Raw genomic sequence first — 14,932 nt, forward strand, 5'->3', positions numbered from 1 at the left:
GGAAGTCGATTTTCGCATGAGTTACAAAACACTTCTTGACATATCAAGAACAGTGAGTAAATTAATATTTATTGATGTGATAGCTAATTAAAATGTTAAAAATCAACATTTTAGGTCTGACTCAATCTGTGAGTACCCTTGATTAAATTAACTCGAACCAAACAAGAAAAACCCCGACCTAAGGAATTGCAAGTTTTTTCCAATTGGGAATCTGTCTGAAATGAAAATGGTGAAGAAAATGGTCAAATAATATTTCTGCGGCAACATGGCTTCAAAATGTAATGTAGAACACCTACAGAGCTCGTTTAACAGGAAATAAAGAAATAATACCTGGAAATCCAACACCAGGCGTCAACGACTCAAAACGAAATGCTACCATTTACATGAGAGAGAGAGAGAGAGAGAGAGAGAGAGAGAGAGAGAGAGAGAGAGAGAGAGAGAGAGAGAGAGATGCATGTATATGCTTTATACTGTACATTCAAGTAATGCATACGCGGCTATATTAATTCAGGAAATGTAGACTTCCAGATAGCAATCGACGATGGTTCGATACCAAATGAAAACGAGAAATACGACAGTGGGATAAAGATACCAATACCACTAACCATATTGTGAGAACAACAACTATGGGAAACACAATTCTTACATCTACTGCAACAATATAAGCAGTCTCTACGCATCAACCCAACAAGCAGCGATATGCCATACGATATCCAAATATACTAAATAAATAAACACACAAAAAGTAAATAAACACTAAGTATAACGATATTTGTACGGTTGAATTACAAATCCTGCTATCCCTAGTATTAATCAGGTTGTCGTCGATCACGTTTTTGTATTGCAGCCATATATAAAACCAACCTTTAAAATGTAGTCAAGATAAATGAAAAAGGGAGGGCGAGAATTCTAGCCGTTAAGACTAAAGCAATGGACACTATAGCACGGTCTTGTACAATTGTGACTGCGTTTACATTCAACTGTTTGAAGCAGCATTCAACAGTATGCATGAAATAATGTCAATCGAAGCTATTGTTTTTAACTGCCACGGATGAACAGTGCTACAAGGCGTGTTATTAACTATTTCCCATAACCACTATTGAATCTGAATTCAACCAATCTTGCAAAGCAAACTTACACAGGCCATGTCACGCCCAAACTGAGATGATTGTCACTCCAAGTTGTCTAACATTGCACAGATATGAAGAGGAGTATATTAGCGCAAATATATTTTACACTGAAAGCCAATATAAATAAAACTTTCTTGATGTCATGAACATTACCGGGGCAACTCTTTCTTAAAAAACGATGCCACTGACTTTGATGTTGTGACGCCATAAACATATTATGCCTTGCCTACCTGTGTTGCAAATGGCGTCCGGATATTCAGTGCGATAAAGATATGTCATGAAGTACACAGTCGTTAGAAAAGAAACTCCTGGGAAGGCAGACGAGACGCGAGCGCGCGCGTGTTGGTTTGGGAGCATACCATTCGAATTAATGAAAGGGGTGAGTGTTGCACAAATAAACACAGAGGAAGAAATCTAGGAACTATTTTTAGCTTAAAGTAACGAAACGGACAGCTACATCCTGATCTGAGAGAACTCAAAACATATACACGAAAACTAAAGGCAGAGTCAGTTTGACAGCTGAGGTGGAAAAAAATAACCGCATTTTTTTTTTTTACATTATTATGGAATGCCTCAAAAAAGAAATGACACTTTTCTTCAATTCAACGAACACAGATAGCTCCTCGCAGGAAAAGAGGGAAGTTTAAGATAATAGTACGTTGAAACCAATACTCCTGGAATAGCGACCCGAGATTTCTTACATGCCATTGTGCGAGGACGATCTTTTCTTAACAGCAGGTTTGGATAAACTTTTCACGTTATTAGGTAGAATCCCCCACACACACACACACAACACAAACCATAAAGAAGGACAATGGATTTTTGGGATAAGAAAACATCTCCCACAAGAGACCAACAAAACTAAAATCAATGGGTAAGGCAAGTGACGAGAAGCTAGTGGAGCTTCTTTATAAAAAAATTTGGAAGCACATTTATTTTTCTTCCATTCTTACTTAATTTTAGGGTCCTTCCTATAGTCCATGAGGATCGAAGTTTATTGCTTCTCAGTTTCTTTCCTAGAGTCAATCAGGCTAGACCTTTATTGCTTCTCACTTTCCTTCCTATAGTCAATTAGGTTAGGTCTTTATTGCTTCTCAGTTTCCTTCCTATGGTCAATAAGGCTAGCCCTGTATTGCTTCTCAGTTTCCTACAGTCAATCAAGCTAGACCTTTATTGCTTCTCAGTTTCCTTCCTTTAGTCAATCACGTTAGACCTTTATTGGCTCTCAGTTTCCTTCCCATAATCAATCAGGTTAGGTCTTTATTGTTTCTCAGTTTCCTTCCTATAATCAATCCGGCTAGACCTTTACTGCATCTGTTTCCTTCCTACAGTCAATCAGGCTAGACTTGTACTGCTTCTCAGTTTCCTTCCTATAGTCAATCAGGCTAGACCTTTATTGCTTCTCAGTTTCCTTCCTTTAGTCAATCACGTTAGACCTTTATTGGCTCTCAGTTTCCTTCCTATAATCAACCAGGTTAGGTCTTTATTGCTTCTCAGTTTCCTTCCTATAGTCAATCAGGTTAAGTCTTTATTGCTTCTCAGTTTCCTTCCTATAATCAATCCGGCTAGACCTTTACTGCATCTGTTTCCTTCCTACAGTCAATCAGGCTAGACCTGTACTGCTTCTCAGTTTCCTTCCTATAGTCAATCAGGCTAGACCTTTATTGCTTCCCAGTTTCCTTCCTATAGTTAATCAGGCTAGACTAGACTTTTATTGCTTCTCAGTTTCCTTCCTATAGTCAATCAGGCTAGACCTGTATGCTTCTCAGTTTCCTTCCTAGAGTCAATCAAGACAGTCCTTTATGGCTTCTTAGTTTCCTTCCTATAGTCAATCAGGCTAGACTTTTATTGCTTCTCAGTTTCCTTCCTAGAGTCAATCAGGCTAGACCTTTATTGCTTCTCAGTTTCCTTCCTATAATCAATCAGGCCAGACCTTTATTGCATCTCAGTTTCCTTCCTACAGTCAATCAGGCTAGACCTGTATTGCTTCTCAGTTTTCTTCCTATATTCAATCAGGCTAGACCTTTATTGCTTCTCAGTTTCCTTCCAATAGTTAATTAGGCTGGACCATTACTGGTTCTCAGTTTCCTTCCTAGAGTTAATCAGGCTAGACCTTTACTGCTTCCCAGTTTCCTTCCTATAGTCAATCAGGCTAGATCTTTATTGCTTCTGTTTCCTTCCTATAGTCAATCAAAAGTAGACCTTTATTGCTTCTCAGTTTCCTTCCTAGAGTCAACCAGGCTAGACCTTTATTGCTTCTGTTTCCTTCCTATACTCAACCAAGGCTAGACCTTTATTGCTCCTCAGTTTCAAGTATACTGCATTCGTGAGTAAATTTTTTATGTCACAGATGACTTGGAAAGATGTCTTTAGCTTTTTCGGTAATACCATAGTTTCCAGTTTTAGCCCCATGCCAGTTTACTGTACTGTTTCTGTACCGTTTGCTAGTAATTTCTTCCAATAACTCTGTTACATCTTGGTTTAAATTCAATTACCATATGATCTGAAATGTTACACTTGATCATCTCAGGGTCTGCTCTCGGTGGCCTCGTAAATATTGGAGGTTCCGTCAAAATTCATTTAATAAATGATTATTGCCTTAAGACACCTAGTGATGCTTAATTCGGATGGGGGCGACACCATAACGCGGAAATTTGTTAATTATTTGTTTAACAACCAATAAACATCGTATCTGAGAAATTTCGTAGAACAATTATTGAGAAGGTTATATATTATATATATATATATATATATATATATATATATATATATATATATATATATATATATATATATATATATATATATATATATATATATATTCATTCGTCAGTGGCACAAGTTCTGCTTTTGTGTGGTTTACCAGCACGGCAAGTAATTGAAATTCTACTAGCTTACGATCACTTCCAGCATTTAAGGAAATCTACTAATAAGTCTTATCATGTACCTTAATTTTAGCCATAGCAAGAATAAATCAGGTACTACCAAACTTCATTTAGTTCCACCCAAAATAAAACCATCAAAAATCGAGGTAACGATATCGCAACAATCAAGGTCAATTAATCTAACGATACTTTGATAGTGGTCGCAATAAGGTAATCAAATACATATTTACCCGACGGAAATATAATTATTTACAGAATTACCGGACGCAAAGGTAACTATTTACAGATTTACCGGACGCAAGTGTAATTAGTTAAATTCCCCAACTCTCCTGTATTCATAAAGGTGGGAAAATGTGTTAATTACCCACGGGGACAGCGGAAAGCGGTCATGTTCTTCAGTCTTTCTGCACTGCAATGCCCTAACCTTCAAAGAGCCCCGGGGAGAAGTACGATGGGCTGGAGAGAGGCCTCATCGTCACTAAGCTAGGAATAATATAATCAATAACGGCCACATTGTTAACAACGTCCCTTACAAAGGATGTGCTATCCCGACAATAAAGGGGGACGGGAGGAAGGGGGGGGAGGGGAATGAAAGGTTATGTGGGGAGGGGGAGGGGATCAACGGCCGTCACCAAAGACACACCTCAAACGCTCATTAGTCTTGCTCTGCTCGACCAAAGGGCATTTCCAAACAATGGACTCAATCCGGTCCACTATGCAAGAACAATAATACATGATTTTAATGATCTTGTTACGTTGCAATCTCTTACAGAATGAGTAGGTTACACACGTTGGCCAGGACAGGTACGTATACATTTTCGTGTGTCGAACCCTGGCACATTCGTTATACTGGTAGAGTCATGTGCAGAAGAGTATGAAAAACTAAGATAAATGGCCAACTTTTGACCAAATGCCACATGAATTAGTCTCACCTAACTGGACATCAAGGATCAAATACAACTATCACTGGGGTACTTTCGACCAAACAGTAGTTACGCCAGCGAAAAGAGAATGGCGGAGTGGTTGGGCAGCAAGACAGAGATCCAGAACATAAAGGAAATGAAGTACAAGGATCGAAAGGCAGAACTGGGAGAAAACCCCACGGCTACACAGAGACAGAGACCATTATAACAAGGTTTTCTAGAAACTAGGACTTTCGTTTCAAGACGGTTCAAAATACATTACTGTGAAATACAGGTATCAGAGAGAGAGATTAGAGAAAGAGATATCGCTGGTGACCTACAGGTATGTTACAAAATCCGGAAAGTAATTTTACAGTTAAACTGGTTTAAGCAATAAGAATACAAGCTGAACTCTGATAATATTTGACTAAGACTACATTTGAGTACGACAAGAAAACTAAGAACAAGCAGCGACTTGTCGTAGCAGCTCTTGCTCTTTCTGGCGACAAGTGCATAATATGAACGACAACCTGCACTTTATCCAAAAAATTTACCAGTTTAAGAAAGCACACTTAAAAATGACTACTTTCCTGTGAAATGAATTCTTTCAGTACTTAAATGATCAGGTTTTGTGAAAATTTCCCAGAGAAATTCACAATGATCACTGAGACGACTTATTCAGATTAAACATTGCTGTTCATTGAAAAAACATCGCTGTTCATTGAAATTTATTTACAACTGGCAGTTCTGCTTGATAACCGATGAAAAGTTTTACACTACAAGCACCATCTTTGTCAAACTTACGCCTGCAAAGAGGTGGTTCTCGCCAGCACGATTGTCATCACATGGAAAGAGCACTCCCCGCCCTCAATGATCTATTGTACTCAGTCATATTTTAAGTAACCGCAAAATAATTTTTTTCAACTGCATTCGTTTACGTAAAAGCTCGTTCCAACTGATATAGAACCAAAAGACCAGCTCTCAACGCCCTTACTACTGCCTTCATTATCAATATTATTATAAAATAAAAAAATCTTCAAAATTTCATCTACAAGACAGTGAAGCCATAAAATCACCACCCTCGAAATCTGTTCTCGGGTCGTTAACGCATCGCTTAACCAACGCCCTCATTTCCAGTTCGTTGGGTAGCTGCATCCCTTCTCAAGTTTTACCTCATTACCCATAAACCACACCCATAACCATCGATGTTTCCATTATAGTTAGTTTTAAAAAATTCCCCTAATAAACAATGGTGACATGACAATACTCAAGTTCACGTACGGTGCCAAGACGTAAATTCGGAGGTTCCGGCTCACCTGCAAAGAAAAAAAAATACATTCAAATTTCATCTGGCACGCAAGTCATAATCATATTACAAGTTCAAAAAATTAACAAAAACAACATTAATAACAAAACTATAACCTATAAAAATCTGCAACGGCATCTACTCGGACGCAAATTCCTGAGATGTACGAGTACTCTAGTGTTGCACCAGTCCCGGTTCTTTTTTGCCATGCCAATAGACATCTCGGGAAAAAATGCTACCCGAACACAGCATAAACAAGTAAAAAATGCGCCGAAGTTTCTTCGGTGCAATCGAGTTTTCAGTACAGCCGCTACAGCCTATAATCAAGGCCACCGGAAACAGATCTATCTTTCGATGGTCTCGGTATAATGCTATATGAGGAGCTGCCCATAAAACTTTAACCACGGCCAGGTGGTGGCCTATCCCATATCGTTGCCAGAAGCACGATCATGGCTAACTTTAACCTTAAATAAAATAAAAACTACTGAGGCCAGAGAGCTGCAATCTGGTATGTTTGGTGGCTGGGGGGTGGATAATCAACATACAATTTGCAGCCCTATAGCCTCAGTAGTTTTTAAGATCTGAGGACAGACAGAAAAAGTGCGGACAGAAAAAGTGCGAACGGACAGACAGCCGGCACAATACCTTTCTTTTACGGAAAACTAAAAATTGAGCGGAATCATGAGTAAAATTTCAATTAAACTCGACCGTCTATTTACTTTGTACCTTCAATGGTGAACTTGTGAAGTTTGGACGTTTGTACAAAATGACCATGTTAAGAGTAATTAAACTTCCACGTATTCTTTAAATATTAAAGGACTAATCGTGGAAAGTAATAAAAATTAAGCTCAAAATATTAACAGACTGTTCATGAAATGTAATAAAATTAAACTCAGGATACCGATTAAAATATCGATCTTCACTGAATTAGGCATTTCATTATGGTATTTTGATTAGCTTGGCCAATTTCTTGTTACGGATTTTTTTAACAAAGCCGTTTCCCAGTTAAAAAGAAGTCACCCCAACACTCATACTTAAATTACAGATTCGAAGATTAATAACCCTGGCCAGAACGCTTTCCCAACATTAGCTGCCTCATAAACATATCAAAAGCTGATCAGCAACAAGTGAATCCCCAAGGGCCACGTTGCAGTTGATCATATGAACGCACTTGCGCTTCCTTAGCGTGGTCCTTCCTTTCCAATGACTCTTTCGGTTCTTTTCCATCTATCAAAAGACGCAGAGGTTAGGAAATAGCAGCCTTTCCAAGCCGTATGAGGCCCCGCAAGGGGTTTCAATTACAAATCCGGTCCTGAACCCGGCCTTGGATGATTAAAAGCTTAAAACTACATAACTGGTAATCAACATCCCGCACAATAAACAATATTGGTTCCACACACACACTTGACAACAAACAAGGAAAACTTCGACAATTACTAGATACCCATAATCCCTTCCCCAAAGCTGCCATAGAGGGAAACGTCAGTATTTCAGTTTATCGATTACTCATCATGTAGTAAACAGATGATAATTTCTAGATAAGGATGAACTGTTCATCTATGTTCACGACACATACTGACAATGAGAGCCTTACACACTAAAGCGAAAATTAACAAATATCAATACAATCTGTTGTACATAATAAACTCTTCGCTCTTCAGTGAATTAATTAATTCACCGAATAAAAACTCTTATTGTTGGCTTCCAAATTGGCCTAGACTTCAGAGGCAAGAGGAGTACTACATTCATAAATCATGATTAAGCGAATACTTGGGACTGACGTGTCGCACACCAATATGCTGTACAGTATCTACCGAACAATTTATCAAGAAAATTGATTACTTTATCGTTGTATTCTGATAACTCCACCCAATCCCGATAGACAAGCAAACGAAAAAGAAAGTATAAAAAAAAGATGACAGGTGTGGATTATCAATTATGATAACGGACCTATCTAATTCCGCTGTAGGACAGAGACGGGTTATCAGCCACGAAAACGCTCAATACTGAATTAATCAATGGAAATAAGTGACGTATCTAGGTAATACCCAATGTGAAACAGTTTACTGCAATCGGTTAAACACCAACGCCGGCATCTGACCATAACGAGAGAGAGAGAGAGAGAGAGAGAGAGAGAGAGAGAGAGAGAGAGAGAGAGAGAGATTAATTGGCACTCATTCCACACATGCTTTCAGTGGCACAAATATCAGCTCAATATCGATTTCACTGTACTAGGGAATTTTATACCCACAGGACATTATATTCAAGTGCACCCAACATGACCGGGATTCGAACCATATGCCGTTTAGGGAAGGTACATGGCAACTGCGTAAAATCACTCCTAAGATGCAGTTGATCCGATAATAATAAATACACACACATTTATATACTGTGTACGGACACCTTTTATGTCCGATGTGACCTGAGATACAAAACAGAAAAGAAAAAAGCAAGGGGCACATACTAAAAAACATCACGGAACCAATAACGCACGCCAAGTAGAAAGTGCTAAGAACTCAAGGCTTCATAGTTAGCTGGCTAAACGAAGATCAAGCAAAGAGAGAATATTTGGATGATAACGATGACAAAGCCATGCATTCAAGAAGTGGCATCGATGTTTGGGCAGCTCACAGAATTATTAATGAAATATCCAAGGTTGAAAAGAGAGAGAGGAAAACACCTGTCAAAACGAGGGAAGGGTCAATGACATTAGAAGCGGAGTCAATAACATCAGAAACAGAACGGCAATGATGGGCGGAGCATTATCATGAGGAAATGAATAAGAAATAAGAGAGAGGTAATTTGATTGATATTCAAGAAGCTGAAGACCTGAATGTGCTTATGACTGAACCAAGTTTTGAAGTGGAACCAATAATAATAAAAAAAAAAAAATAAACTGACGTGGAAAACATCTTGTTATGCTGCAATCATTGCGGATGCTTTTAGCCTAAACTGAAACGACACCTCGTATATTAACTAGACTATTTTGCAGAATACGGAATAAGGAAATAAACTTGCATGACTGGAGTTTGCAAGTAAGCAAAGGTACCTACGAAAGGTGAGATAACTGAATGTGGTAACTATATAGGCATTGCACTAACATCTATTATAATGATCATAATCAGTATGCTTATTTTCAGTAAGCTAGAGATAAAACAAAACTGAAGAAATTGCTTACAGATGAACAAGCTGATTGTATAAACGGCAGGAGCTGCACAGATCAAATGTCTGGGTTTTGATAGCGCGGTAGTGTACGGAATTTAAGAATCCCCTTCTGATGGCTTCTGTTGATTACAAACAACTATTTGCCGCGTCCACATTAAGATTACGAAACGTCTTGCGTCATTACGGCATTCTCGATAAAGATGTCAAGCTAACTGAAGTGATGTTGATGGGCTCTTCTTGTCATGCGATTTAGCAGTAAACAATGGAGTGACACAAGGAAATTTTATTTCACCTTTGTTGTTTCTCATTCTCATAAATTTTATACTGGAAAAAAAAAATAGTAGTCGGAGATGGAAGAAAGATTTGGAGCGAAGCAAGGATAGAAGTCTAAAAATTTCAGAATATGCAAAAACCACGATATGATATAAGACCTGCTTATTAAAATGTATCACATATCTAGAGCGATGGGAATGGAAATACGTCTAAATTTATAATATCTGAGGGGAATGCAAAATGTATTGAGTCAAAATTAAAATGTTAGTTGGAAAAATTTCAAGGTCAACATTTAATACCAAATCTTAACTGCTGCTGAAAATTCCAGTTACTCTGATTAAAATATCTGGAGCAGTGCACCTGATGAAATGTGGCCCACCGTCAAGAATGTATCAAGATGTAAACACACCCATTGGTAGGTTAAGAAGATACAGTCATTCCGAAATCTTGTTCAACCCAAATCGTATGGAATGGCAACGGCTCAGGCTAAGGGCTATCTGATACGCTTTCGTATTTCAAATTACGAACATGAAGGGGAAACCAGCTTTCCCGTCACTCCCTGTAAGTGAGAGACCTTTTCATCGGGTCGTTTCGTTTCTTATCACAATGAAAATCTTTTCTATATAATATCTGTTAATGCTGCAGTTCTCATCTCTATGTCATCCTCTTCATTTCCATGGATTTCAACGACTGTGAGCCACGAGAAAAAGTCACTCAGTTTTGTTTTTTAATTACATATTGAAATGCATTCAACTCATCCCGTGAGTCACGCGCACTTTTTATGGCTGAAGAACTGGCATTCTTTGGCTTTAGATTTGTATGCATGGTCTTAAGCACGGGAGTAAGTTGTCAGTTCTGTAGCGAATATGGATGTACTGTTGAATATTTGTGTACAAGTTGATACTGCGTACAACGCCAAACTCAATTCCACTGATTTTGACTCATCAATACAAACTTGGCTATTAAAATGCGATATACAATCGCATGCTAAAACCTGGCTCAGTATTTTGCTTACAGATTCATTCCTTGCCAACAACAGCGTTTTTCTTTTACCTTCTAAATCCCATGCTGATGTTTTAATGTGGGGAAATTTACCTAATATTATTACTTATACTACCAGCCTTATTTAGCGTAGGTCGTCCATACTTTTTCAAAATGTTCGTACCTCCTTTTCATATAATAACCTGCTCTGATCTTATTTGCTCTTCCATCAACGTACTAATGTCACATCAACATTGGGAAAGTGTACTCCTTGTTTCGCTCCGTTTTGGAAACTTTATAACATCCATACCTAATGTGCCTTATACTGACAAGCAAGCAACAAGAAAATAAAAAGAACGAAATACAAAAGACTACCAGAATCTCAGCCCCGCAAACAGCCATAACAATTCCTCTCCAAGCCAAACATTTTTGCATGGTTGACGAACCCAACCAAAACTGCTACTATTAGCTTGCATTATGAACCCAAATCCTTGATGCGATACCTTCCTTCACTATTTACACTGGCGTTATTTTAGTTAATGTGGAAATATTCACACTTATTAACAACTAAATTGAATGCGGTTACCGTTTCCAGAACACGGAGCGAATTCCGGGAATATGAGAATCCCACATCCCTTTGGAGGTGGGTAAAAATAAAGAGTAAAGGTTGCATAACAAAGGAGAGTGACAGGATTGAAAATTAAACATTATAAAAAGGAATGCAGCTGGGGACTAACGCTACCCTCAAAGAAGTTTTAGTAATGCCTACAGTATGCCGCGCTTGGCAAGGGGGAGATTCACAGCTTTCAAAGTAACCCAAGTTGTTTTAAAAGTGAATATTACAGCAGTTGTAAACTCTTGCTCATAGCATCTAGTCGAATTATCATAAACCAACACACATGTCATCACTGAAAATACCGATAGAATCAGAGAGTCCAAGCTTAGGAGGCAAACTTTCCGACCGTAAGCGGCAAGAAAATCAAATCCCCAATGCCCACAGCCTATCAGACAACTATCGCACAACTGAATGCAAACGACGTGACGCCATCAGCATGCATGACGGGAAGGCGCGCAAAACCGAGACCACGAAACGGACGCTAAGAAAGAATGATCTAATAGGTGGAGGTGGAGGTGGAGGGGAGAGGAGGAGGGGGAGGGGGACGGGCACCGCCAGATCTCTCAAGACCCTCAGACATAGGAAGAGGGCGGAAAGATGCCCTGAATGAACCCCTTGATGAGAATGAGACTGGGAAGGGGCGAAGAAAAGATGGGGGGGGTGGAAAGATGGAGGGAGGGGGCAATTCATGTAGTATCCAAAATGATGGTAGTCAGGATGGGGTGGGATAGGGGTGGGTAAAGAGGGTGAACAACGTAAACAAGAGATGGGAAGGGGGAGCACGAGGAAAAGGAGGAGGAGGAGGAGGAGGAGGTGAGGATAATCGGAGGTGGCTGGAACCGGGTATTGATTCCTCGTTACCTCTCTCTCTCTCTCTCTCTCTCTCTCTCTCACTGGCGGCACTTCTACCACTCCTACTCCCTTCTTTTACATTCTTCTTTTTTCTTCCCTTTCCCCTTCTGTGGGCCTTCTTCACAGGCCTTCCTCGCCATCATCTCAGTCTACTTTTTTTTTTTTTTTTAGTATTTTCCTTTTGCGCACTGTGGAGGAGTTCCAGTCCAACTACTCTTCTAGGTTTTTATATAGATACCTGTGACCTTTACACTGCCACTGGCTTCCGGGTAGCTATTATATTTCTTCTTCTTCTTCTTTCTTCTTATCCGCAACCACTTCCTGGGATCTTCGAATCATTTTCCCTCCGTTGCACAAGTCCTGTCGGTGCTTTCATAAATGCCCAATTTCTTCCAATTACTTTTACATTCTCACTCTTTTCTTTCCTTCTATTGCTTAACCCCCCCCCTCTCTCTCTCCTCTCTCTCCTCTCTCTCTCTCTCTCTCTCTCTCTCTCTCTCAAGATGGGTTTCTGCGGCGCCAGAAGTGAATAAATATTGATGGCTACCTAAGCTGTTCACCCATCCATTAGATTACGTGACGTAAAGAATTTTGAGAATATCAAACTTCACTCGGAATTCCTCCATTTTACCAAGTTAGAAAGCAAATCCATTTTTTGACCAAAAACAACAGTTTTAATGGTTAACTCCATCTCAACCTGTGATCAAGAATCACCTGGAACTGTATGTCTTCTTTTTCTCCCGCGAACGTCTAAAAGTGGACTCTCGTCCAGCATATCTGCGACCAACAGTAGTTTACTAACCGCCAGGACCATAATGCACTGCTTTGGACGGCAATAGGTTATCCAGGAAGCGGAAAAACGAGATCGATCGATCATCAACAATCGACGGTGACCATACATAAATCAATACAGACAAACCGACGCATATTGAATCTCTTCTGGTAACACTGCCTTTGTGTAGTTCCGGGAAGGTTCTTCATAAATCAGTATAAACTGGTTTGAATTAAATGGAAATAAATTAAATTTTCTAGATAACAAACTGTCGTTCTAAGCAGTGCATTACTGACCAAGTGATGATGAGACTGTCGTTGGTCGCAGAGAAGTACTACCCCAACTTCCCATTCCTACCCCATTAGGAATTATACTCGAAATGAAGAACAAAATTACACCTGGATCAGTAAATATTAAATTATATATATATATATATATATATATATATATATATATATATATATATATATATATATATATATATATAAGGCAAATGCCACGAACAAATTATACATTCATCACGTTCCATATCTTCATGATTCAGTTACACACACACACACACACACACACACACACACACATATATATATATATATATATATATATATATATATATATGAATGTCTTTTCCTGTAATACTACAGTGTAATATGAAAATAAGAAGGCCCATAAAACACTATTTAAACGTTGAAACCATATATTTCAGGCACTTGTTTCTGTGCCCCTGTTCACTGGTAGAATATGGACAGGTGGAAAGTTACAATGGTATATATACAAAAACATGAAGGTGTGGCCTTAGGCCTCCGATGTTAAGGAGGTGGCGTTTCTTAAGAAGGAGGAGAGATTGACCAAATTCCCTAGTGGTTTTTGCCTCATTAGCTCCCGTTTGGCGATGGATCTGGCGGTCGCGTTTCTTGGGTCATCTTCTTCAAAACGGGTGCGAGGATTAAGGTGTCAATGGCGTCCGATTTCCAATGTCCTCCTGACAGGTTCATATTGTTGGTTTGATTGATGATAGCAGATTCCAGCATCTTTCTTTTGTACGGACAGCTACTTGAAAACCAACTCCGCCCCACTCCAGTTAATGACATGCCCTGTATTTCTAATATGTAGGAAAATTCCCGAACTCTCCGAAGCGTAACGTACTGATCTTTTGTGCTCTGTTATTCTTTGCGAGAGCGATCTACCTGTCTCGCCTACATAAATGTCATGACAATTGCTATACTCCATCGGCTCCTTCATGGCGAAAAGGGCAGGGCATGGGAGGTGACCGGCGCTGCCACATCAAATATTCCCACTCACGTTGTATGGTATATGAAGGCAGCATAAGTTATACAACACAAATATAATTGGTTGCTAATCAATTTTTGCCAATTATTAAAGGCCCTCGTAATTTTCTAGCATTTAACAACAATAAAACAACACGTTTATTCTTAAACGTGGCAAAAAAAATTTCCAGCGCTGCCAGTTCCTCTCTCACGTGTTAAGCTGACCTCAGGGCATAAAGATGTCAAACAGCCCATGCCTCCACAAGGGAAGCTCAGTCAAAACACTCACTGACTCATTAAGGAGTCTGTCGCCTTACAAACAACATGGAACGATGGAAGGAGGTCCTCATTCCCGCATTAATCTTCATCCACAGGCTCGAGAAATCGTTCATAGGGTCGTTAAGTACTTTTCTAAAGAAAAGGCAAACCGTGGACCCATTGCGGATATCAGAAAAACACTGCAACGCGCCTCAGAAGCAACAATGATACCGGAGAGAACAATCAGCAGGATTTGCAAAGAAGGCAAAGATACGGAAGAGAGATGCGGCACAGCAATTTTCCTGGAACGGGAGAAGCATCAACCGAGAACCGTGACAGATGTCAAAATCGACAAGAGCGTTTTACATAGAACTGTTTTAGACTCATGTAAGGAAGGAAGTACCAACGCTTGATATAATCAAAGACGCGTTAAAACACAAGATATTTTTCATCGGGTATGGGCATTCATGCAAAGGTATCTTGTATGTTATAACGATAAAAACTGATACAAAAACAAAGAAAAA

At 39.3% G+C, this 14,932-nt stretch overlaps 1 protein-coding gene across 8 annotated transcripts in view; it reads right to left on the minus strand.

Moving 5' to 3' along the window:
* The window catches only part of LOC136850668 (AF4/FMR2 family member 4-like), a 231,403-nt gene that overhangs the window by 145,920 nt on the left and 70,551 nt on the right, over positions 1-14,932 (minus strand). Inside the window, exon 1 of one of the 8 annotated variants that reach the window (XM_067124443.1) lies at positions 6,199-6,234. The exons of the other annotated variants lie outside the window; for them this stretch is intronic. The gene's annotated coding sequence lies outside the window, so the exon portion shown is untranslated. Of the gene's footprint in view, positions 1-6,198; positions 6,235-14,932 lie in introns of those variants that run through there. 8 annotated transcript variants of the gene reach the window in all.

The sequence above is a fragment of the Macrobrachium rosenbergii genome, chromosome 22 (assembly GCF_040412425.1).
Source record: "Macrobrachium rosenbergii isolate ZJJX-2024 chromosome 22, ASM4041242v1, whole genome shotgun sequence".
NCBI classification, from domain to species: domain Eukaryota; kingdom Metazoa; phylum Arthropoda; class Malacostraca; order Decapoda; family Palaemonidae; genus Macrobrachium; species Macrobrachium rosenbergii.